Source organism: Patagioenas fasciata, chromosome 4 (genome assembly GCF_037038585.1).
Source record: "Patagioenas fasciata isolate bPatFas1 chromosome 4, bPatFas1.hap1, whole genome shotgun sequence".
In the NCBI taxonomy this organism is placed as follows: Eukaryota; Metazoa; Chordata; class Aves; order Columbiformes; family Columbidae; genus Patagioenas; species Patagioenas fasciata.
The window spans coordinates 66,528,806-66,555,409 of NC_092523.1; the positions used below are offsets into that span (position 1 = coordinate 66,528,806).

Consider the following 26,604-nt stretch of genomic DNA (forward strand, 5'->3'; position numbering starts at 1 on the left):
TTTTCAGATACATAAATAAAATACAGATGCTGGGACTGACTGAACTTCATATCTGTATATGAGTCCAGATTGTCTCAAGAAGAATCAGAATCAGATTCTGCTCTTCATTTAATGTGTGCAACATCACTAAAACACCAAGGGCTTCTCCAAGTTGTAAATTCATTCATCGTTCTGTCTAAGAGCGAGACATCTCCTGGCGAGTCTGACCGTTCAACATTCATCTCCATTAAACTTAAAGGATATAGAAGTCAGTCTAATCAAACAGGAATTCTGACATAGTGAGCTATTGCCATCTCTGTGACTTGAACCCAGACCCATGGCCTAGGCGTTCAGATTTCTGTGGTATAAGGTCAAGTTCTGCAAAGCACAGAGCTATGACCTTGGCTTAGCTTTATAGAGAAATGATTGTTGAGCTGAGAGTATGCAAGGTAAAACAATGCAAGATGAGTAAAAGCAGTAAGAAGTAAAAAAAAATTACTAAAGTGAAATCTGTGAAATTTTTGAGTTGGCAGTCAAGGACTTGAGAGACAAATACTGCCATGAAAAGGTATAAAACCCTGCAGAAATAATAGTGAAAAGTCAGCAAGATCAGGAACAGTTTGTTCCAAGAAGCAGAAACGGCCAGTACTTCTCCACCTGACTGACCAGCAGAAACTCATCAAATGTTTGCATTAGGTACAGTGCAAATATTTCTGGTTGGCCTAATAGAATGTTGTTCCTACCAATGTGCTAGCCAATAGTAATTAATTGGAACACAGTGGTTGTATATACTCCCGCTTGCAAGTCTCAGTGCATAGTAAAGATATCAATACTGTCAATTTTGATACCTGTTTTGTTACCAATAGACATTCCTACTTATTGATTTCAATATCCACTGGCATTTCTACCCACTGATGCCTATCGATTTTCAAACTTTGATACTGACAGGCATTGATACCTCTCTGCATTATTACCTTTTGATAACAATAGGCATCAACATGCATCAATACCTATCAACCAGCATTGATACCTGTATCAACACCTTCCAATACTGGTAGGCAGGAATACCTATAATTTTTAATACTGATTGCAGTATCTATCAAAAAGCATTGATACCTACTGATAAGTTATCAGTACCTCTTGATTTCGAAAACAATTTCAATACTGGTATGCCTCAAAACCTATTTCAATAGCAATTTTGATAGCAATAGGCACTGAAAGAGCATGGAACCTATTGAAAGGAATCAATACTTATTAATACCAGTGCCTGTCAATACCAGTCTCAAAATCAGTAGGCATCAATAGCTTTCAGTATCAACAGGCATCTACACATATCAGTTGCAGTATTGATTTTGATATCATTAGGCATTGATACTTACTGAAATCAATAGGTATCAAAAGGCAGGCACTGATACCCTATCAGTTTCTATACTGACTTTGAAATTAATAGGCATCAGTAGACACAGATAGGCATCAATATCTATTGATTTCAAAACCCACTGATTTCAATAGTAATCTATATGTATTGATTTTGATGCTGATTTCAGTATCAACAGGCATCTATACCTATCAATATTGAAACATTTCAATAGCAATAGTCCTTAGTACCTATAATTTTTAATACCTATTGATAGGTAGGTATTGATTGGTATTGATAGGCTGATTTAGATAAGCATTGATACCTATCAATACCTATATCTTTCAATAGACATAGATACTTACAGTGATCAACAATAGACACCAGTATCAATTCATAGGCATCGATATCTATGAATTTGGATATCAATTTATTTTTATACCTATCAATACCAATCAATTTCAATACCTGGGTATTGAAAGGCATCAATTAAAAGGCATCAATTCATATGGATGTTTACATTCTGGCCCAAGAGCCATACGAAGTTTTGTTTTATAGGTTATAGGTAGTAGTATTGGGTATGGAGCTTATTCACTTCTGCCATACCTCCTGGAGCAGAATATTGAAGAAAAAGCATATTATCACATAAGATATTTTACTGCTATTTTTCTATCGCAATCAGGTGTGCAAAATCCTGCATTGCAAGTGCCAGTAAGCATGTGCAAAAACCCAGGCCCAAGTGCAGGGGGCATTTGTTTACGAACTCATCCTTGACATTTAGGCAAAGGACAAGAACATAATAGTCTTATTATTTCCTTATTTCCAGGAATTATGAATACTTGCATATTGCTCAAATGTATTCGGTTTTCTTGGAAGTCAGTTCTCTTTAAAACAGGTAAGTTTTCCTTAAGCACCTCTCCAGATAGCTGTTTCAGCCCTCTTTCAGGTTTTGCAGAGTTATTAGTTCTATTTAGATGTCTCTCTATGGTACTGGGTCTCTGACCTGCCCTCAGTTTTGTTTCTAGAGGCTGACACCACAGCCAGCCATACCAGCTTTTTGACTTTCAGCTGCAAACATCCTTTCTCAGTCCCACACACATACCTCCAAAGCCAGCAGGGCGAGACAGACACACTCCCACAGAGCTGCCTAGGAAGCTACAGCGCCACATGGAAAGACAGTTGGATTTACTGGCATTGTTTCTCATTTTCAATATTTTGTCAGCTTTTGGGTTCGGGTTTAAATTTGCTTATGCAACTAAAGGAAAACTGATAGCTTTGAAAGATACTGCTTGCTCATGTTATCCTAATATGGATCAGTGTTGCAACCGGAGTATCAGCATGTGTGGTGTCACTGGCACCTCCTGAAGAGGCGAGTTTTCAAAGTTCACCACTGGCCTGCTGGATAAGGCTGGGATGGATCCCCAGGCTAATGCTTCTTGCTGATGGTAAATGTCACCATGCTATCGCATTACCACAACTAGTTTAAAAAAGTCTGACATTTGAAAGATACCAACTTAGAAATCACCTCCAACTGTACCACTGATGAACTACCGACTAGCAAGGAAAAATCACTATCTAGCAATTCAGACAACCTTCTGTAAGCACTTTCATTTTTTCCAAGGGAATTTCACATGCAAGTGGTTACTCTGCCCAAATTCTGTTGCCTTAGAAGCATTACCAAGATCACAGCCCCAAGGAGTATGGCTGATGGCCAATACTGAATCAGGTGCATCAGAATGGACACAATACACTATTGCAACACCTGCCATAGCAAACCTGAGAATGGAAGATAAGACCGGCTTCCACCCTTAAATAATGTATGTCAATATAAATGGTATCCCAACATCTGTGCACTTGCTTCATTAAGAATGGCCATGAAGTGTAACAGAGGTTTTTAATAAAAACTGGCATAGTTTTCGCAAGTTGTAACAGATCCTTTTATGAGTATTTGACTACAGAAACAGGGTGATGCACTTTGCAAACAAAATAATTTGAAGATTACATGGCTAAAAGGACTAAGGGCAAGCACCTTACCTTCTAGGTTATTTCACATCACGAAGGAACTTAGATCAAAGCGAGTGCTTCAGTAAGATCTATGAAGTTGCTGCTGAAACTCCTCGTATCTCCATCATATTTGGTTTAGGAGGGTTCCTTTGGATCAGAGCCTGGCCTACGGCCAAATCACCTTCACAAAACTATTCAAAACTTTCTGAAGCAAAATACTCCTCCAGGGCTTCACGCCTAAGCTACAGGTCTCTCCAAGAAGCACTGCACTGTCTTCTCATTTCTTACAAATATTTCAGCACCACATTAACATCACTTACAAATGCAGTGAGACACAAAGAGCGGATCATCCACAGCATATGGGTGCCCATTTACATCATGGGCCATGGTGCAGACCCACTGTGACACAGGACTCTTGCATTGGGTCTGTCTGGGATGGAGTTAACTTTCTTCATAGCAGCACATATGGTGCTGTGTTTCAGATTTGTGACTAAAAGAGTATTGCTAACACAGCAATGTTTCGGCTGTGGCTGTATAGTGCTTGCAGAGTTTCAGGGCTGCCTTTTTTTCCTCGCTCTGCACTCCCGGCCCCATTCTCTAGGAAACCAGGCTGGGGGTGGGCAAGAAATGGGAGGGGGCACAGCCAGGACAGGTGACCCAAATAGGCTAGAAGCCTAGGAGAGCTGTGCTTTTGCACTGGGGCTGAGCTAGGCACTCATACAGAGTTGGGACTGGATAGATGATATCTGAGATAGTTGTTCCATTGAGGAATTTTTCCACAGCTGATGGCTCTGGAGGAAGTTTGAAGGGTGTAATGGGTGTAGTCAGACCAGGAATGTGCACAGTTTCACTGTGGCTCTGAGCCCGATGCTCTAAGTCTACCAGAAAGCTCAGCACTGACTCCCCCCGCCCCAAAGCGACACACAGAAAAAGCAGCGCACTTGGTGGGGCTGGAATCCAGAGCACTGGCACAAGGGGCTGCTGATGCCAGGGCTGGATGAACACACAGACAGAGGTATTTCTTGGCCTGCTCCTGATGCCAGGGCTGGCTGGACACACAGACAGAGATATTTCTTGGCCTTCTCCTGCAGGAACCTTCTGCATGGAACATGGATCCTGGAGCAAACGGCAGAAGGGGTGCTCTCCTCTGGATTCTCCTATGTGGTCTTCCTGTCGGGAGGGGGGGCGGGCGGGGGGCGCGGTGGTGCTGGAGTCCAGACATGACACCAGCTTGCTGGCATGCCCCCAAACAAAGATGTTTTCAAACTCCACATAAAGAGTGAACATCTGCTGTGGTATTTTCAAGCATGGATGTTGTTCCTAACCTTCAAGGACTCTACCTTCAATTTTTTTATCTGGTAGAATTCCTCATTGCTTGCCAGTCTCCTCTATCAGCAGCCATCATGAGATTAATGACTTCCAGGTAGGCAGCAGGATTATCTGATGGCACTAAAATGCCAGCTCTCACAGAACATGCTCAAAGACTATCAGTTCCTCAGGGCCCTGAGTTGCAGGTCTCTGAATTTTCTGAGTTACAACAGGTAACTATAAACATAGCAGGAGGTGATAAAAAAAGTATTACAGAAAAGGCATTATAGCAAATGGAAACAAAAATAAATAGGAATTCAGCAAGGGAAGATGGCAAGAGAAAGATGGGCAGTTACAGGAGGAAAATTATTTCAAATTCCGAATAAATGTGGATGAATGAGGAAGGAGCACCAGAACTGCAAGAAGGAGCAGAGGACTGGCAGTCAGCAGCAAACAGGAAAGTGTTCATGGCATTTACCTCCTTTTATAGGGCCAGAACTAATTCAGGGTGCTATAAGAGCTGTCAGCATTTGCAATCCTTTCCCTGACCCTTGTGTGTTAGGTCTTCCCACATGACCTGATGGTGGCATAACCCAAACTGGAGGACAGAGCCTAACAAACTCCAGCAAACACTGAAGTGTACTGGGACCCACGCTTCCAGTTTTGTTTCCTCCTGGAGGGATCTAGTTGATCCTAGACCACTTTGAGAACTGAATCAATATGCAGTAAATTGCAACAATCAAGCGGTCCACATCAAAACCATACTCTTATTTAAAATCCAGCTGCCAATATAGACACAGCCTTAGTCTTCCCATTATTGCTCTAAACCTTAACCAGGTATTTTTTCTCTCTCTCTTTTTTTTTTTTTTTTTTTAGGTACAAACTGGTAATTATTGTCTTGTACTTATATCTGGAGAAGCTGGTATTTGACATTTACAAACATTCTTGTTCACCACTCTAAATGAAATGCACCCATTGCCTAGCTAACAATCATCCCTCTTCCTCATCACCACAGGTCTCCAAGCATCAGTTTAACCTCATAGTTTAAGGATTAAGTAGCTACAGGATCTGATGTCAAATTATGGTTTCTGTTGACAAGCACCTAAAAACTAAAAATAGTAATTAGACTACTGGTCACTGGATAAATATCGTACCCAGTCCATCAAATTGCCATGCTTTCAGAATAAAAAAAAGCCTGCAAAAATTGCAGGGGTTTGGATCATGGCACTTGAATTGTTTGAGAGAGTTTGGTGTAGTATGTTAGTTTTTCACCTTCCCAGTCTTAGGGTCAAGGTTGAAGGATACATATTAGGTGGTGAAAGTAAGCTTATAGAATGATTGCCTGTGCTACACATATTTTAGACACAAACTGAGACTACTCCACCTTTTGGGGAAAAAAAAAAAAAAAAAAGAGCGTATTGAAGTTTCATTACAAGAAATAAAAATCTGTCACTGTAAATTCCTAAGGACTGTGAAGTCTAACCTACATCCTCAGTTTTGTGGTGTTAAACTAGGAAGGATCATGTGCAATGTCTGACCACCACAGTCACACCACATTTACGTAAGTGCTCCAAAGCTCTCCAAGGGCACAGGGTTCTAGGAAAACAGCAAAGAGGGAGTATCCCCAAAGAATTTCCCTCCCAAGTACAAATACTCCCAAAACCACATTATTGGCCACAGCTCTTGTGCATGGCTGAGCTGAGAAAGCCTCAAGTTGCAAAGCATTACTCATCTCATGGATTTAGGAGCTTCTGGAAAACAAAATCAGGAATCTGCAGTTCAGCAGCTGATAAGAATACACAAGGATGCTTTCTCTGAATAGAGCCGAAAACCCACATACATTTCAGGCTCCTTGGGATACCGTAACTGCCCTTGAGGTCACTTCCAACTGATGTTGGTCCCACAGGGAATTTCTTTAACTACTCTTAACTAGGCTGTAGTCATTCCTATTTTTTAGCTCAATAAACCATGATATTCATGCAATCAATCAGAATTAGCTGTGTCCTGGTAGCCCAGTCTCATCATACTGGGATCTAAATACATTTTAACTAACCAACAGAGATTAGACCAAAACATGCTAAGTGAGTCTTACCTAAATACTTTGTCCAGGATTTAGGCACATGTTCACTGAAATCCAGTAAGTTCATTTTTGATAGAATTTACTTTAGCTACAATTACATTCAAACCAGTATTTTCAAAGTTTTATTGAAAGACAAGGAGACATTGACCATAGTTCTAATACCTTTTTTCAATAGCCCTCTTTAAATACGTCTTCTCCATCGATCTAAACAAATTGCAGGAATCTTGAAAAAAGATTAAAGAACTGATGAAATTAACCTCTTGGCCCTCCTGGATCTCCATCTGCTTACCCACTCCTACTTCCAGCTTAGGATCTATACACATCTTTGCAAATACGTTGCTTCCAGCACTGCTTGGGACTCTACTATTACTATTGTACTTGCTCATTCATCTGCATCATGCTCCTAATCTGTTTGCCTTTCTTGTTGAATAACTCCTTTAACGGGAAAGTTTAGATTTGCTATTGATACTTATGAAGACTCTATCTAGTCTGCAGAATGCAGTTTATATCTTAAGATACTGCACTTCTGTTAAGCTCCCTCTGTAAAAACGTTTAGGTAACCACATAGGAAAAGATATGATATTTTAAGAGATACTACATAAATACACACTAAGACAAGCCCATATCATTTACAAACATCAGAATTGGAAGGTTTTTTTTCCTGTGATGAGTTTACCACAGGAGCACAACTCAAAGAGAAGGTCTGGCTTATTTTGCAGCCTTCCAAACTTTTCGTGTGAGGTACCACATGTTTTGCAATTCTTTCTTTTGCTTCAGCAATGGGCTTTGTCAATTAACCTCGAAATAAAATAAAAATTAAAAAAGAGGAAGAAGAAAACCCCTACACAGCACTTCCAGCTTCTGAAACACTCTATCTATTTAATATTAGAGTGACTTAAATTCTCGGAGCCATCTGGAGAATTATGGCTCTGTCTTGACTGCCAGAAATGGGTTTCTTTTGTTTATTCACTAGTAGACATAGTTTCTAGTTTACGGAGAGTCTTTAGTCTTATCACAAAACAAACCAGATAGTTAGCCATGAGCAAATGAGTACAGTGACCCCTGTCCTTAAACACCCCCCCAGAAACAGCCCACTTTTCTTGGGATTGCACAGCAGGTAGTTCATCTACCACAGGTAGGCAAAGCCTGAAATCACATTATTGCTGGTGTTGCAATTGTTTTTTCCTTTATTACATTTGTCTGCAAAGGCAAAGCCCAGCACCTGAGAACTTGTAATTTCTAATGAATTTTCTAGAAAAAAATACAGATCTTATATAGAAGGAAAAGGATAATTTAATGCATATGTACTTCAGCATAAAAACATGTGATGCAACCAAGGGCTTTTGTCCTAGCTCTCAAGAAGCAGGCATCTAAAACTATATGTTAATATAAAACATGATGCAAATATCTTTGTGTATGTGGTATGAGTGTACCATCTTCAATACTCAAAGCAAACAAAAGAGCCTCAAACCCTAGAACTTGTAATTTTGTCACTCCTTTCATTATTAGAAAGCAAGTATAGAAGAAAACACTCTAAAAAGAAAGAAAAAACCCAACCAAAAACAACAACCAAAACAAACCCCCCCAAAAAACACCACACACACACAAACAACAAAAGTACACCAACCAAAACCAACCACCACAAAAACCAATTCAACAAATCTCCTGATCTCAGTGTAACCCAGGCCAGCAACATCCTCAAGGCCAGACCTGAGAACTGCCGGAGCCCAAAGTAACTCTTGCTCAGTACTGGAAATCAGGCCATAATAGATGTATGTTCTTATCATTGTTTGCTTGTAAAGCAATAAAGTATCTTATTCTTGCCTAATCAATCTCAACTGTTAAAAGGAAATACATTTGCTTTAGACATGGGCTTTACTGTCAAACTACTTTAGTGACTCTCTCTCTCCTCGCTTTCTTTTTTAAGGATATAACAACATTGCTTTATTTTCACACTGTGGGAAAGCTTCTGCTGGGAAAGGTGGGAGAAAGACTAAAAAAAGCCAAAAATCAAAACAACTCCTTTCTCCCTTTTCCTTCACTCCTGTCCAGTAACAGCCATACAGTAGGCTTTGGAAATTTATATCCTTTTCTCTTTAATCTTTGAAAATTTATACATAGAAATTTAATAAATTACTACATCTAAAAAAACTTGCGCTCCCACCTTCAACAAACTAGTTCTAGTTTATTGACTTTGAAGGCATACTAAAAGGCCCATTTGTTTTCCCTAGCTGCAGGAAGGCTAGGAGGACCCTGGTGAGAGGTCATAAAATTGGCTCCATTCTTACAACAGTAGTGATTTGTATGTTAATAATGGGAAAACTGAGGGAGAGGAGTCTCCAGAGAAGTCTGTGTGTAAAATTATTCCCAAAATGTGTCAGAAAAAAGCCAGACAATTTCTAAACATTTAGTTATGAAGAAAGGCATCCATGTTGATGCCTAAATAAAAAAAGTTATTTATTTTCAGAGGTGCATAGCACATAGAAAATCATGCTGCAATCATTAGTATGGAACACACATTTTGCTCTGTTTTTTGGATTTGACCAGGCAGGAAGATAAAACGATGCCAACCATCACAGTAATTTGGTAGGGGTGTTTGATTTAAGAGTACCATAGGTTTGCATTTGCCTACACAAAGTTTTCCAGTGCCCCAGCCTTTCTCGCAGCTGGTACGCTCCTTCAGCCACATGAGGTTTTAAATGTGGCAACATGACTTAGTTTCATTATTTCAGTCAAATTAGAGATCTTTTCTCCGCTATGAGCTGAACTTGGATTAAATTAACTCTAATGTGGGAGGGAGACAATGAGGAAAAACATCGTATTTCTCTGCATATCTACCTGAACATGAGAAATTTTGAGTGATGTATCCAGTCAATGAAAACTCTTGCTAATGTTTCAGCCATAAGTGGGAGAACCCTAATAATTTTGGTGAGAAACAAAAGTGGAATGCAAAGAATCATTAACCATACCATTACTGATGGAGTACACAAAAATCAGGTAGTGACCAACAGCGTACAATGAGTTCAGCAAGAGGTATTATGACAGTCAATCTACCATGCAACTTGGAATCATGAGAAAATTAACACACAAGATTGCTACACCTTCATGAAGTTAAAAAGAGAAACATAATGTGTTTAAAGCAACCGCATTGAGGAACTTGCAGGAAAAGAAAGTGCAATGAAAAACAGGAATATGATGAACAGCGAAATAAATTTTGGGTTTGAAAATAAAGATTTTCAGAAGCTAAACTGTATACATTATTTTCTTCTTTTCTACAGTCCTTGGGACTCATTATTTTCAATATGCATATTAGCTGGTGTGTAGTTGAAAAAAACTCATGCTCTAGAGAAAGAAGAGAAAGAGTTGTAATTGCTGAAAACTTTCATCGTGGATGAAGGTACAATAAAGACTTTCCCTCAAGGAGCCACATCAATAAGAGCCTGGGATAAAAGGTGTGGTAGTAAGATAGCAAAGACAGACACTTGTGCTGCCTGAAGAAACAGCTGAGAAAATTTGCAAAGCTAGTCATACAGCCTTATTTTGTACATTTAAATTAAAAATTGCAGTAGAAAGTCCTTTTTCAGTGAAATCAGACTATGAAAATATTTCATTTTACAATAGTGTTCCTCTAGTGGTTTTCTGTTTAGATATGAATGCAGATTATCTCTCCTGGGTCATTACCAAACAGAAAGCAACTGTATCATTGGAGAGGAACATGATATACTGAATAATTACAAATGCTCAGTTGACAGCACTAAACTGCAAGTATGGAGATTTTTAAATAATTAAAGTAGACCAGCAAAATATATTTGCGTTATAAAGTAAACCTTTCCAGAGAGTCAAAACCATGACCGCATGATCATAAGAGGCCAACATGGAATAACTCAGCTACAATGACAATATCCAAATTTATCTTCAGGAGATGATGGCTGAACTTATCAAGCAATGACAAGCAGAGTTCCTTACTACGGGTAGATAAGTTCTACCTCTCCAAACTGCATATTTTATAATCTGCTTATACAGCAGCTCATCTGTACAGCTGCCCCTTCATTTTAAATCTACGTGCTGTTTTAGCTGCTTCTAGTGTGATAGCCAATGCACAATAAAGTGCTGAACTGGGTCTTCAGGATAAAGAAGGGTGAAAAATACACAAGCCCCCACTATGCTGAAATTAAAGGTTAAGCAAGCTGCTTGCTTTTCTTTAAACTAAACACTCTTACTTCCTACCCTATTTCAGAAACCTTGGGGCAGGAAAAGAAAGGCAGATTATTTGTAGTAGATCCATGATGCAACACGCTGCATGATGTAACTTAAGCTGTATTATATGAACGATATTGCTACACTCATCTCAGTCTGGCAAACATCTCCATGTTAACAGGCCCCACCAGTATCCGACGGGGCACAAAGGTCAGGCTGAGAACATCCCATTGTAGGATCCATTGTTTTCCTATGAACTGTGCCTTGTCTGTCAAATTAGGCACTTAAAGAAATGAAACAGTTACTCAGTTAAATGACTGTTTCCCCTGGCTATTAGACAAAATGGATTACATCTCCAGGCATGTGATCAAATGATTGAGAGTTTGACCTAAATTTACTTACTGCGCTAAACAACAAAAGGAACAAAAGGAATTACGCCTCACTGCCTACTGTCAGCTACAAAGCGTATCTATCACTCTGGGACTGCAGATGAAATGCAGTTTTGTACTCTTCTGTGCCCGCTTCTTGGAGCAATTGCAGTTTGGGTGACAAAAGACATTTCAGGGAGTTTAGGACTTTTTTTGTTGTTTGGTTGTTGTTTTGCCTTTTTTTCCTTGAAGCTTTATGCGAACTGTTTTTTGCACTTTTGGGACACTAAAATTATATGCTCTAGTGGTGCCTTGACATCAACATAGCTAAGCTTGTGTGGAATTGCCACTTCAGACAGATATACTTGGAATCCTTACAAAAATACCAATCTCAAAACAGCAGAAATACAAACAGATCACAGTCTCACACATTTGATAAACCAGACCATAAACACACGCACTTTTTAGAAACAAGCTTTCTTTAGGGGGAGGGGGCATTCTGAAATTTCATAGACTGCCTTGATTTCTGGAGCACCTGCTAGAAACTATTAACGTGCAGCCATTTGAAAACAGGTTGAGTTCTTTTATCATGATGTCATTTAAAAGAAAGCTGGCAAAATAATACGTTCCATTAACAAGGCTGGATATTTCCAGTTGAGCTTCAAATGTTTTGGGCACCCGACTCCCCTTAATTCTTTTATAAATAGATTTTAACATTCTGGTAACAATAGTTTTTCAGTCCATAATGCCCCTGAATGTGCGGCTGGTGGCCATTTTGAGAAGCAGCAGGGAATGAGAAATAGGGCTAAGGGAGTGATCAACACCAACAAAACAGTACTTATGTGCAAGGCAGAAAATGTACGTGTGTGTCTATTCAGTCTCCCTCAACACAAAGCAACCTGCAGTCTTACAAGGAAGGACAAGGGGAATTATGGAAGAAACACTAGTGAGTAACAAACTTAGATGCCACAGTTCAGAAAAGCCCAAGGATTAATATGAGTAGGGACCGACTCTACCAAAAGCAACAGGAGCTGGTTCTAGTCTATGAGATAGAAGGGTCTGGCCCCTTTTACCAGAAGCATTGGTACCAGGCTGCAGGCAAAGCCTGTCAGAAGGGATCACTGCAGGGCGAGAGGCTTTATCAGGTGACACTACCAACAGAACACAGGAAAAAAAGAGCATGAAAAGGGACTTAAATGCTTCCTTAAGAACATGCAGCCCATACTGACACACTTGGATAACTGTGTATTAAAGTCTAAAAATTGGGAGCTAGAGTGACTGTGCTTGCAAAGGTCATTTTGTATACTTGTTCCCAAGTGTAGCTTTGATGTTTGGTCTGTTACAACATTTAAATTTATGAGTTGTACTCAGTATTAAGGGTGTTTTAACTTGACAGAAACATAAAATGAGTTTTATACACATTCCTCCCTTCACCTGCTCAATGTCAAGCACCTCTCAGCTCCAGCTTCCTGTTGACTCTGCTCACCATGCTCAACAAAAAGAGTTTATTCATTAATATTCCTGTAACCAGTTTTCTTACACAACATCTTTTCTTATACAATGTTGCTACCCAAACCTTAGCATCAGTTTTTAGAGGTTTTTTTTAGGTTTCTTCTTTGTTTTTCTGTAGACATCCCTTTTGATAAATATAAATGTCTTTTTTTTTTTTTTTTCCCAAGATGTAAAAGGAAAAGGTTGAGGAAGGAACAAGTTTATTCTCAATCCTAGGCGCAGCCCAGTTTTATTTCACAAGATCAAGTAACAGGACATTCAACAAAAGGCAGGGTGAGGGGAAGGGGAACACATCCTGACACACAGACCATACGTTGACAAACTTCTTTCAGCATCAAAAGGCTTCCTCTTGCAATAAATTGAAAGCTCTCACTCTAGGTTTTTGAACAAATGTGTCACTGGCAGTCCCTCAGGGATTAATTTTCAAAAATTATAGCTCACAAAAAAGCACTGTTTACAGATAAACATTTATTTCTGTGAGTCGAACCAGCACCCTCACTCACGTCCCCCTCCACACACATTCTGGAGAAGATGAGCATTGCAGTCAACATTTTAAAAGCACTTTGAGTATACCTCTGGTGGCTTAAAAATGTCTTAAATCTTTTTTCTTTCTAGAGAACAACATGATGCAGCGAACATTTATCTGCTGTTTCAGATTATTAAGCCTAGATGATAATTCCTTGCTGCTGGCACAATGAGTTCTCTCCACCTGCCCCAAACCCCACATTCCCCGCTTCCCTGCTCCATAATGCAAATCTATGCTCTTCATATACCAAATAAAGAACGGCAATCACTTACAAGGGAGTTGCCTGCAGCTGAGCTGACAGTGACAAACTTCAGGTTATACAAAGGATCTCCTTACAAACTATGCCAAGCAGCATTACAAGCAAAGCCAGCAATCTGAACCAGCAGCACTTCAGTTCTCACTGCCGGCGCTACATTCCTACCTTCAGCAAAAAATCCTTCAGGGTAGCAAAAACAGCAGTAAACCTGTCATTAATAGCCACAGTACTGTCACATCAGCGACTCTCCCATGCCAGCTACAATCTTTAGCTCAGCTGTTTGCCTCTTTGGGGAGAACTTTCCTTGCCTGTCAGGAAATAGAACACGTACATTGGTCCTTCATAAGCATATACAAGCGCTTCAGGGCACAAATAAACAAAACAGTCCTATTCTTTCGGAAATCACGTTGATTTTTAAAAAGAAACCAAAAGATGCCTCTGTGAATAGTTCTATATATGAAATAGTATGGTAGAACTTACGTGTAAATCTGTTACGTAGAATAAGCCACTGTCACCCGTTTCCCAACACCAGCACTAGAAAAAAAAAAAAAAAAGAGTATTTTTATCACATTCTTGCTACAGAACTGTGTTTCCAAAACACATAGCTGAAGTCCTTGAATCACAGCCAAACAATTGGCTAAAACCCTAGAAACCTACAGATCACAGGACCTTGGGCACTGCCATCTAGAAGCACAAAAAAAGATCTTTCTTCATGTCGCATCAGCCTTTGTGTCCCTGTCAACATCAACTGAAAACAGCTACCACAAACAGGGCAGCCTGTCTGTTCAACAAACAACCCAAGGTGCTATGCGTTAGACAACAGCATCTGAAGAGAGAGACATTTCATAAAGATAACTTTTTGGTACAGCTGAAGCATTTATGCCACAGTTGACTTGTTGCAGTGGCAAACTAATAGTATTCTCCTAAAGTAACATAAGCTTCAGAGAAACCTGGAGCGTTAAGTTTGAGGTCACCAAAGCTGCTGGAGCTTACTATATCTCTGGCCTTGTAAAATACAGTTGCTAAGATGCAGCACATGGGAGTGAGCAGAGAAGTACCAACAGTATCAGAATGTACTTGCTAGCACAGTTAAGCGGCAACAGAAACATGAACATGTTCATGTTACGATCCTCTACAGTACTGAAGTCTGTAGGAAGTTGTTTCAGAGCATATGTTGGAAGGCTTGATTACCTAAGTACACCCAGAAATCCAAATTAATCTAACAGAATACTTAAGCCATTAAATCCTTGTGTGGGTACTCTCATTCAGAATTATGGCGGATTTGATGTTGTTCATCTTGAACTCATTTTCAAGATTAACTACTTGGAAGAATAGACTTCTTATCCATTATATACCCCATTCTTACAACTATTTACCTAGTAAACCCAAGAGGAACCAAGGTGTGACTGAAACTACAACAGCACTGTGTAACTGAATGCAAAGTTCTTAAGAAACAATAGATACAAACAAATGCTGCTGCTCACCTCCTAGGCAGCAGAGGTTAATGTGTGTCACCCCCATGCATGCTGGCTTTCCATAGTATTGCAAACCAAATTCAAAGCCTCAGTCCTCAGAGCAATCAATGATTTAAGCCCAGCATACACAAATGAGTGACGCACTGAAGATTATGAAGCAAAAGAACTTCTTTCCCAAAAGCAGTTCATGTGTGCAGAAGACAGAAACACACAAGAGCGAAGTCTGTGGAAATAGCTTCTCCTGGGTATCAGAGCCTATGGCAAGTCCAGAGACCTAAAAGCCACCAACTGCAACAGGGCTTAAATGCAACTATGTGTCAAAGAAGGCACCCCTGTCTGGGGGAAGGACAGTGAAAGATGCTGATAGCTGTACATTTACACACTATATTAAGATATTCAAGTGATTAATGCAGAAGGGGCTTATGTAGTAAAAGAGACCAGCAATAAACCAGAAAAGGATAGAATTGTTCAGGGCCTTATAAAAGAAATACTAATTTGATACAATAGGAGTCAGGATATGAAGCTGAAGAAGATGCAATTCAGACAGAGATGAACTAAGCTAGATAAAAGGTGAGTTTCCACAATTAAAAAAAAAAATACAAACAAACAAAAAACCACAACACTTTTACACATTCAGTGCTGACGAAACACATAGTCTGACTATGGAGTAAGCACCATGACCTCTCCAGCAAAGCAATGCTATCAGCCACACATTGAACCTATGTGTGCAATGATGTACATCTTCACTAGGGTGACAGATTCACACAAAAAAATCTGCTATATGCACAGACTAAAAACTATAATCCGCAAACAAGTGTATACTCAATATGGTGTGTCAAGCATTCCATGTTTTTAAAAGGGTCCGAGTTTTGTCTGTTCCTTAAATTAGAAGTACTTTAAAATAATTTCTTTAGCAAAGCTTTAGTGGTAATGAGTTGCAAAGAACGTAAAGAAAACCATAGAAAGCTCTAGAACAATCTAAGGTAGCTTTCCCACTAAGATAATTCTAAGGAATCCTACAAAAGTTCAACAAGTCTTGTGAAAAGTTCTCCTCATCAGATTTGCTCAGCTTCACTTCATTTTGGTTACATAGCTGAAAAGTAAACTTCTCCCTTTACATTCCCTGTTCTTCCCCGACACTCTTTGCAGCAACCTTCTCCCTGGTGATAACAGAATTGTGACTTGATGTATAAATATGCCTTAAGATTCCCATATATGTCAGCAAGTGCGAGATTCAACTAAAAAATATCTGAAAGGAAGTTTAAAAAACACGCATAATTTTTAGACAAGAATTTCAACTCCATTTTCTTCCTATTTTGTATTGCAAACTGCTCCAAACACACTGCATAGCACTTAGCCATCTAACCATCTTATTTCCGAGTCATCTCACCCACAGCTGGATTTTTTTTTTGCCAAGACAGCCTAAACTGCCAGGATCCTGCTAAAAACATGCTTGCTAAAGACTGCCTCTGCCACAACATATCCAACTTTACTCATGAATGAACTCGATGGTGCCAGCAGCAGGTGTTCTGGGAAAAAAAAAAGTGTATCAGAAGATCCCCCATTGTCCTTTGTATTCTTAAGGTCTCACTCAAGCCCACATCTATAACAGCTTCAACTAATACAAGCTGAACAATTTACCATGTTATCTGTTTGCTTTACAGTATTTCAAGACTGAGAACAAACACTTGTCACAACAAGGCAACTTCAGAGGAGTTTGCCAAGTTTTCTTGCTTTGTCCCATGATTATACCTGAGACAATGAGTTTTGCTTATATGAAAACCTCTATTTTGAACACGCTATGGAGAAATTCTCCACTTTTCCTCCCTCAAGAAAAAAAATCTGAGATTATTCTACGAAGAAACCGATGTGACATGATTACTGCAGGAATAATTAAATGCAAAAGAATGCAGAAGCCTATAGAGTGGAGTGGAAATGGAGTCACTCCTTTTTGTAGCATCTCAGTGTTGCAGATCCACTAAGCTGCCCTGCCTGGCTGCATCATCAGACAGAAATGGGGATCTCTACAGGACCATCCAAGTCCACCTGGAATCATTAGAAAAGCTGTAAAAACACCTTTATTTTCTTCCACAGGGTGACTTGGAGTGATGGGAGGTGGGAAGAGTCAAAATTAATACGTTGGTTTCATTTGTCAGAATTGAGTCCCTTTAAGGAAAAAAAAAAAAACCTTTTAGATGAAAGTCTTTTTTTTCCATTTTTTTTCAAGTGTCTCTCTCCACTCTGAGACATCTCAGTGTGCCAGATACAAATTTATGAAACAGTTCTATTGCCCTGAAATTGGGCATTTTGATTCAAAGTAATTCCAATGGAGAATTCACTCAGCTCTACTCAGTTGTAGAAAGTAGTTGATGCATGCCTCAAAAACAATTATACGAGTATCTGCAAGCAAGTCTTGCCTGCTTTATTTAGATGGAATAAAGAACCAAACTCTGAACTTACAGAAATTCCTTCTTTAAAGACATACACCATATCAAAGCTCTGCATCTGGAGTTCTTCAACAACGAAATGAAAATCAGCATTTTAAATGCAAGGAGTACAGTAAGGATACTACAAGTCAACTACCGGTTACCTACTGCCAGAAACAGTCAGCTGCTTTCATAGTATTTTAAAAGGTTTTGAAAGCTATCAAAACTGAGTGTTCTACTAAATTACATTAGAAACATGACTAGTATCCAAGACAAAATTATCTGAGGATGAAAGTCCATTATTTTATTTTGTGAGGCATGAGTCTGTCACCTTTTAGAGCAGGCTGTTTCTTCGGTGAGAAAAAAGAAGTAATGGGCTAATACATTGTATCTCATTGCATGCCAAGTTTTGGCCTCTTATGGTACAAACTGGATCAACTATAAATGCTTTCTTTTATTTATCTGTCAACAATTCCCCACTGCTTTTATTTTCAGCCTCCTGATTTTCATTTGGCATGGATAGTTTGACTTGCACAAAATACAGTTTATATTGATCCAAGATGTTCACATCTGTAATGTGATATTAATAGGATTATGACAACATGGACAATATACATAAATACAGCAACCTAAAAATTACTTTCTGATACCAAGTAAACATATGAAACCTGACACCTTAGGTTTTGTGATGTAAAAATAGTTTACGCTATCATAATGGCCATATATATAATTAGAGTTCTAATTCTCATGTAACTTTATTGATTTTATATCCTGTCAGGAAGTGAGCAAGACTGCCCACTTATCTATTTCAATGCTGTGGAAACATGTTACATCTTGTATAATTATATTAATATACACCAAACAGCATGTGGTTTAGGTCTACATAAAATATTGATCCATTGCATGCCATATTGAAAATTTCCTTGCTAAGATTTGAAACTGAAAAAAATGGTAAGACTGTTATTCCTCCCACCTCCTTCCAATCAAGGAAGGGGTAAAGTGTTAACAAGGGTTAACTACAAATTATCACTAGAATCCTCACCTAAAGAAACTTTCTTTTGAAGGCACTCACCACTTCAGAGAAGCTGAAAAAAAATGGGTTTTAGAGATGAAAGGAATGAAGAGCTGGCAGTCAGGAAGTGGAACTGGCTGGAAAAAGAAGTTCACGCTACTCTGTAGCAATGGCAATGAGAATTTCACAGGGGTGCTCCCACTATGTCACATGCTATCAGGAAGCCAGAAGGGATATAATCCTATGAATCATGTAGGGATAAAAATACGGGAGCCTGTTGCCTATTAGTCTGTTCATTTGTAGCTCCATATCACTGAAAGACACGCTTGAGAAAGGTGAAGGCTGATAATATCTAATCCTGGTAATATTAGCTGTTGAAGAAAAGCTCACCATACCCTTAGGGAGATATTAATCTTTTCACTAAAGCAGAGCAACTTCCAGATACTGACTACCACAGTTGTTGCCCACAAGGACAGAAGTCACTAGAACCACAATTAAAAAAAAAAAAAAGTCTGAAGGCTCAGAAAAAGGCTTCGACAGTGAGATGTCCTCAACAAATGTGTGGAGGAACACTGGCTTTACCTGAATCCTCATCAGATAACTTCAAAGGGTAAGTAGGATTTTTGACTGGATATGTGGCCCATACTTAACATGTATATTTGTATGACCTGTGTGTGCATACATATAAGGCTATTTTAAGCAGATAAAGAATCTGCATCTAGATTCATCCTTTGGATATTCTGTTCTTTTTTCCAACAGGTTACATCAATGAGTGCCATATATATATGAATCACAAACAGCATAAGCTGCAAGATACTTAACTCATCTAGAGTCTTGATTAGATTCTATGTTTGCTCAGTCTCAGAAGTGGGGAAAACATACATATAGGAATAGGTGAGAAGGTTTGAAAAAGGGTTATTGAAAGTCAGACCAAGGAGTTTCTGTTTACTGTAAGGGAGATTATGGTCCAAGTTATGCTGACCACACAAGACTTACAATCCTTTGTAGCATTAAGTAGCCAAGAAACCAAAAAGAGAGCTGTCCTGTTGTTATTTAAATAAGCAAACCTTCCTTGGATTATTGGTTCAGGAACACTTTTTTATCTGAAGAGTCATCTACATTCCTTATCTTCATGGAAACAAAATACAAAAGTAAGTTCACCACTCTTTCTCTCTTCTCCAAACAAAAGTTTAAAAAAGGAGAATTTTCTTAACAAAAAAACCCAACCCAAGTGAATTCTCTGAGTTTCAATTCTCAATTCCAATACTGTAACAAAGTTAAGACTTGTACTCAAAAAGCCAGAGTCTTAATTAGTACAAACCTCAAAGTTCCAAACTCATCTAACATGAATCACTGCTTCCAACTGTTGAAGTAAAGTTAGTATACATCAGCAGCACAGCATCCCTTGCTAGAAATAAAGGGAGAACAAAGGGAAAGTGGATTTTGAATAAGGTTCATTTTTTGCTCATAGTTAGTCTTCAGAAGCAGAAACATTAGCATTGACTGGCATAATCAACATTTAGTCAGGTTTTTCTACTGCAAGATAAAATAAGCTGTTTTGATACACTCTTCCCACACAAATCTGTGTATTTTCTTTTTGCTTGATGGAGAAATCGGAATTGGCTAACATTAGGCTATTAAATGACAATTAACTTTAGCAGTGTTAAGAATTCCTTCATTCAGTTATTTATATTATTGAGACTGAAGGGTTTTTTGTGGCATAATTGTTTCTGTTCCAGATACATTTTAACTAAGAAAAAGAAATGTTTTCTATTCTCTCTTCTTAAAGGCTTCACTAAAGAAAAATTTCAGTCAAAGATTAAAGCAACTGTGGAGGAGATAAGTTTCTAACAAACAGGAAAATGTGAGTGTTAATTATCAGCATGAATGGAAATGAAGTTCCTCCTTAGGTGGTTTCTATTCTGAGTTTCCAGTGTAAAAAGGAAGAACGTGCCTTCCTTTCTTATCTTATATATTATGCTAATTAATTTACTTTCAACAAAGTGGGAGATAGTGTTTCTCCAGCCTTTCCTCTCCTTGGACATTTTCTTGTACAGATTTTAATTCAAAGCTGCATGCTCTGGGAAACATTTGGAAGGGAAGGTACGATTTGGCTTAGAGGTAGAGATTTAGGGGGATTTTGTTGTGATTTGGGACTGATTCAGTAGCACACTTCAATTATGATTCTTTGAATAATTACTAAAAAAGTGGAAAATGCTCCCGAGGGGTAAGGAAAAAGCTCTCCAAAGCAACAGGCAAGGAGAAATGCATACGCCACATTTAAAAAAAAAAAAGAAAAGCTATTTTAGGTTTCATAGTTCCTCAGCCCACAAAGGTGAAACAGTCTTTTAATTGTGCTTTCTGGAGCTTTACCTTTGGCAAACTTTTTGTTAAACATAATGGAGGGAATGCTACACTGCAAACATAGAATAGCATGGATGCCTTAACATGGAACTTCTTCTGTGATCTGAATACCACAATTATTTGGTGTACCTCCTATCTTTTCTCCACCCTTCAGAGATTGCTCTATGGCTATAACTTTTTTCCTTCATTTTAGGAGCTCATTTTCTTGTCTAGTTTTGCTTCTTTCCTTTTCTATGTATTAATTTTCTGTTTATATATAGATGTATATCTCCATCCTGTATTTTCTGTCTCTCAGAAGAATGTGTGCTCATTGAAACAACCAGCAGAGGCTGCACAGGCCTGAGCCCCACCTGTAGAACTGAACCTTATGAAAAGAAACTAAGGACACAATTTTCACACTATAACCACATCCGAATGTATCTTCTGCTTCCAGCGTATGCAAAGCAATGTATTTTAAAGGCAATTTACAAAGAAAAAGATGAGAACAGAAACCTAGTACAAAAAAAAGTAAGCCCAAAACAGCCTTAATTATTTTGGACTTTTTTACATTATAAAGGAATAAATTAAAATAGAATTCTCATGGAAGACTGCACTAAAAATAATTAACTCGAGACTGATTTTCACTGCCTTAGAAGCTTTTATGCCAAGATTTCTCATAGAAATAATCTTTCCATGCTCTCTCTCATCCCAGTAATTTCTGAATCAACAGCCTAGCTTCCTCAAAGATAGGGATTTTCATCAAATATTATAACATTAGGTAGTTAAGCTGAGGATGGAGACTATCAACACCTCGACACAGAGAAAGGCTGTAACTTGTGTTCCAGCCTTACTAGACAGCATAAAATGCACGTATAGCAGAGGCATTGAAATCATCCTATCTGCAAAAATGCTTCAGCTGAATCTTCTGTCTTCCCAGACATCAAAAACTCATGCAAACCTGTAAGAAACCAGGGCTTATTTGTTCTGCTGCTCATGGAGTGACTTGATTGAGAACTGCTTCCAGTCTTTATAAAGGCAGTTCAATTAACTTACATACCTGATTAGCTGCTCTAATCATCTGATTTAGTTAATCTAAATTCCTTTTATTCCTCATCTTTCCCTACTGCAGCATTTATCTGTGCTTTGAAGACATAGGCAGCATTCATCACATCTGCAAGACAACTGGGACAAGAACAACTTAGGAAACATTTCTCAAAACCATCCAAGCATCATAACATAAAAGTTTATGGGGAAAAAAAAAAAAAAAGCCATGTAATTTAAGCATGTGCAATTATGATAGAGTGCATAAGGTGACACAGATGTCTCCCTTCAGGTTATCTTCTGCCAGATGTCTCAGCTAGCAGATTTGAGTGGTAAGAGCACTCAAAATGCAAAATTCTTACAAGTACATTCAGTAGTCACAGTCCTTTATTTTCCTCACTCTGTTATTTTGTTACTTGTCTTGGTAAGAACTAAACAAACATGAAACACTTTAGAGTGGAAAGAAAAATTTACAATAGCCAAAGTATCTGCTTGTCAACCACACAGTTCTAGTTATGGCAATCAGAGAATAAGCTATCTAAGAAATTATTTATTGCCCTGTTTGAGAACAAAGTTTAACAGTAGAGCTGGACAAAAAAAACCCCACAAATTCCTGCACAAGACTGTGTGATTCCACACAGTGGAAGCGTGAAGTGGCTAAGGTGACGTACCTTACCCAGCACGGGGAATTTTGTCCATGTGTGCAGTGTAGAACCAGAGTTATTCTTCCAGTAAATAATTCGCACTGCGTACTGCTTTAATGGAATTGTGTGCAGACCACTTTCCCCCATAACTGAGAGAACAGTTTAGCAAATGAATTAAAGCTTTCAATCCTGATGTGTAGTTGTGCGAGAGAACAATGAATTCATAATGAGGGGAATAATTTTTTTCTCACACCACCTCCACAATATGAGCAAGAGTAAGCCATTTGTTGAGCTTGGTTTGGTTTTAGAACAGCTTTGATGATTCAAGTAATATTCAGCTCAAATTAGCATCACAAAGTCTCTCATCCAGCTTTGCTGAACTAAAAATTGAACATTGTATTAGCAAACAGCAATACGGTAAAATAATCAGTCTGCTAAGTGTCACCTCTTGTATCAAACACCTAAAAAGGTTTTCCTGTGATTTACTACTTAATTATGGCTACAATCATCCTGCAGAATTAGCCCACTCTCGGTGGTTATTCCTTAGATTTATGTTTATTTTTGAGAAAGTTGCTCTTAAAATTAGGGTAGGCATTAAAGCTGCCCTACCAGATTTGAAAAGGAGGAAGCTTTAGTCTATTGTATACCTGAAGTGTACAATACCTGTAGGCAAAGTTCAGAAGTACAATTTATCAAAATTTGTAAAAAGAACACAAACTGTGATTACATTTTAAGGTCAGCTGGTCACTTTTTAACTTTCAGGCACTGAATTCTGCAACCTTATCTGTGCTAGCAGACGCACTAAACAATGACAACGTTTTTACAGAGACTTTGGGAAACACTATTGCCTCAATAAGCAACCTGAAAGCCACGTCTTATGGACTTCTCATGTGTTTCTTTTTTAGAAATAACATTCTTAAGAATGTTTGTCCTCTAATCATGGATGTGCACCTGCAACTCTGAGTTCCCTTTGAGAGGTCATTTGGGACAGCAGAATTAACAATGTATAGTTATGAGACATTCTCCCTTGAAATAATGATTCTAAGTGTCATGCTCACTAGAAAGATATTAATTGACAAATTCCAGTATAAATTTTGATATTTCCAAAGGGAAAAACTGAAAAGACAGACAAGACTCTACACTGGCTAAGAAGCGGGCATTTAATGGCTCTCGTAGTTTCAACTAATGGACGACTGCATTTACCTTGTAAATTGATTAAAGTTTTTCTTCTCTTTTTCTGCCTCCTACTATAGCATTTCCATTGTGCCAGACTAAGCAATTGCAGATAGCAATCACCTCAGAATTAATCTGACTGCAATGTGGAGGAAAATGCAATACACATTAATTGAATTGCAGGAAACACCTGCTATCTAGAAGTCACTCTAAAGTGCTGGGAAAGCATAGGGAAGGCAGAAGCGTAAATGTACCAGCCACAAGCTCCACTTCCATTCCTGCCTCAAATCCTGTTAAAATGAAGACACACCCACAGCAGGTTACACCTTACTCCTCTGATGTGGTATAATGACACATATTTCACAGAGGATCTCTCTCATTGCTCCTGGACTTCTACCTGCTGCAACTCACTTGCCTCGCTCCTCAACCAACACCAACCACCACCCTCCCATGTGTACTGCAGTTTACACTCCAGTCTTCAGATCTACCAGTGGTCACCCTCGGAACACACATGGATGTGCCCCACAACTTGTCCTATGCAACAGATTTACATACTCTTGTTTCTTGGAATCCTTCATGTTCTTCCTCTTTTGTTTTGACATTTAAAAGGCAGACAAAAAAATAAACAACATATGTTCCTCTTCAGTATCTATCTGAATTTCTTATGGCTGCTAATGGCACGGGCATTAAGATAATAGATTAGAACATTTAACACTGCAGACATTTCACAAACTCTGGCTTTGCAGGGATTCATTCTACATATTTTTCCTTACTTTATAGCAACCAACCACAATGCAAGTGTTCCTTGTTTTGTTTAAACACATACACAAAAAATTATAGGAGATACCTGCTTTGAATTCTTCAGCTATCTTGCATAGGGAGGAATCCACACCAGACTGGAGCCAAAACACCAGCCTGGATGATCACGATACCATGATCTCACAGTGCACTGAACTGCACTCTTATCACAGAACAGAATGTCCTATTCCAAAACAGAACTGAAACACCTGTTTTTCCTCTGCTGAAACCAAGCTTCCTCATGGTAGGTGTAGAACTACACACCTTCATTTGTCTCTGTCATTGCCTTTAGCCAAGGCATCCTCTGCAGTTCCAGAAGGTGAAACAAATCTGCAGACATTTATCCAGCATGGACGCGTCTATGAGCCACCATTCAGACTGCCTAGTGCTCCAAATTTTGTTCCATGTGCCTTTCATATTATCTCTCTCCTCCCTCTGGCTTGAAGGGTTTTTCTTTTATATTCAGATAACTTAAGATTACTGCACCTAATAGGAAATTATTTAGGATGTTTTCCTCCTCTCCTCCCATTAAGAACAACAAGAAACACTTCTATTACACACATTTCCAACTCTGTACACCATATTCTAATGTTAGTTGAACTATGGTGCAGAATTGCAATTAGCTACAACAGTGTATTTTCTAGTTACATAGTAGTAAGATTTTCATCAAATAAATCCCATTACCATATTGCTTCCTATTAGTTAGGATTTTAACTTTAATTTTTAAGTAAATAAGGATTTTGTAATATTCCTGTAGAAGTCCACGTATATAGTAGGAGTCCAAAGAACTTCTGTAGCCATTGGGTAATTTTGGTGAAACTGAACTTGCCCATTATAGGACACAAGGGAAGCCACGGAGGAGAGGCACATTATGAATAATGCCATCCCAAAAGAAGCTTCAGACAGAGCTCACACCTTGTCAGATTGGCAGAGGACCTAACCACTGCATGCTATTGCCAAGAGTAAGTCTTCCTGCTGCTCCCAGAATTAATTCTCCGTGCCAACGCTGCAGTGAGAAGGGAGAAAAAAACAAAGGGTCAAAAACATACTCAGTGGCCCTATTTTGTGCTCAAAACTTATGGATGTAAAGCCAAAGAACAGGATTTTTAAAAGAAAAAGAGGTTGTTGAACTTTCTAAGGAGCCCAGAACCCTCACAGCAACTATGTCTGCTGTCTTCTTGAGCAACAAAAATCAGCTGTGAGAGAGACTCCAGAACAAAAATGCTACAGCTTTTCCTGCAACTACTTTACAGTTAGATTTCATAGCGATACAGCTTGCCACTGTTAAAACTAAACGTGAATTAGGCAAAATACATATCCAGTGTTTTGAAGCAACACTTGAAGTTTGATAATAGCTTGTTTGAATTTCTGCCAGTGTCTTAATATTTGGATACATATTTGAAACTTACTTAGACATCAAATCCGATGTGTGCCATACAGATTTTCATGCACAAACTTCTTTTCAGCAATGATATTTTGTCTGAATAGCCTTAGATTTTAGTAATTACTCTACAGCTTAAAAGCAGGAAAGCTACAAGAACAAGAGGCAAAACCACTTCACTATTCAATTGAATTCAAATAGCATCTGAAGTATTTACACTCTTTAAGAGATTCAAAAAGTAAATCTATACTGTTCCAAAGTGATGATATCAGATTGTATTTACTGCATATGACCTGCTGATTCCACATGAATGTCCAGACTTCTGCAACAATAGCCAGTGGCAGATATGTGGAGAAAGAGCACAAAAGCAGGACAAGTGTGAAGTGATATTCCAGCATATTCCTCTGTTTTTCAGGAACTTTCTGAGCCACAGAGGACATCTTTGTATTCAGAAGGCCCTAATGGGTTTTCATTTGCCTTGTCATTTATGAACTCAAGTAACTCATACCCAAAGGCATTTGTAAGGCACATGGCAAAGAGTACCCACAAATGTCTCCTTTCTGTCTCTAGCTTGTCACCTCGCCGGTATCATTTGAGGCTCCCCTAAAGTTATGACAAAGTGTGGTTAGTTATTCCTCAGCCACCTCTTCCATGCCAGACAGCATTTTAGTGTCTTCTGTCATGTTCTCTTCACAATCATGCTTTTCCTGGCCTCAGGAAGGCC

General features: G+C 38.7%; 1 protein-coding gene across 1 annotated transcript in view; it reads right to left on the bottom strand.

Moving 5' to 3' along the window:
• The window catches only part of JADE1 (jade family PHD finger 1), a 76,285-nt gene extending 62,174 nt beyond the window's left edge, over positions 1 to 14,111 (bottom strand). The window contains exon 1 of the mRNA XM_065836967.2: positions 14,068 to 14,111. The gene's annotated coding sequence lies outside the window, so the exon portion shown is untranslated. The remainder of the gene's footprint in view (positions 1 to 14,067) is intronic.
• Between the last annotated feature and the right edge of the window lie 12,493 nt (positions 14,112 to 26,604).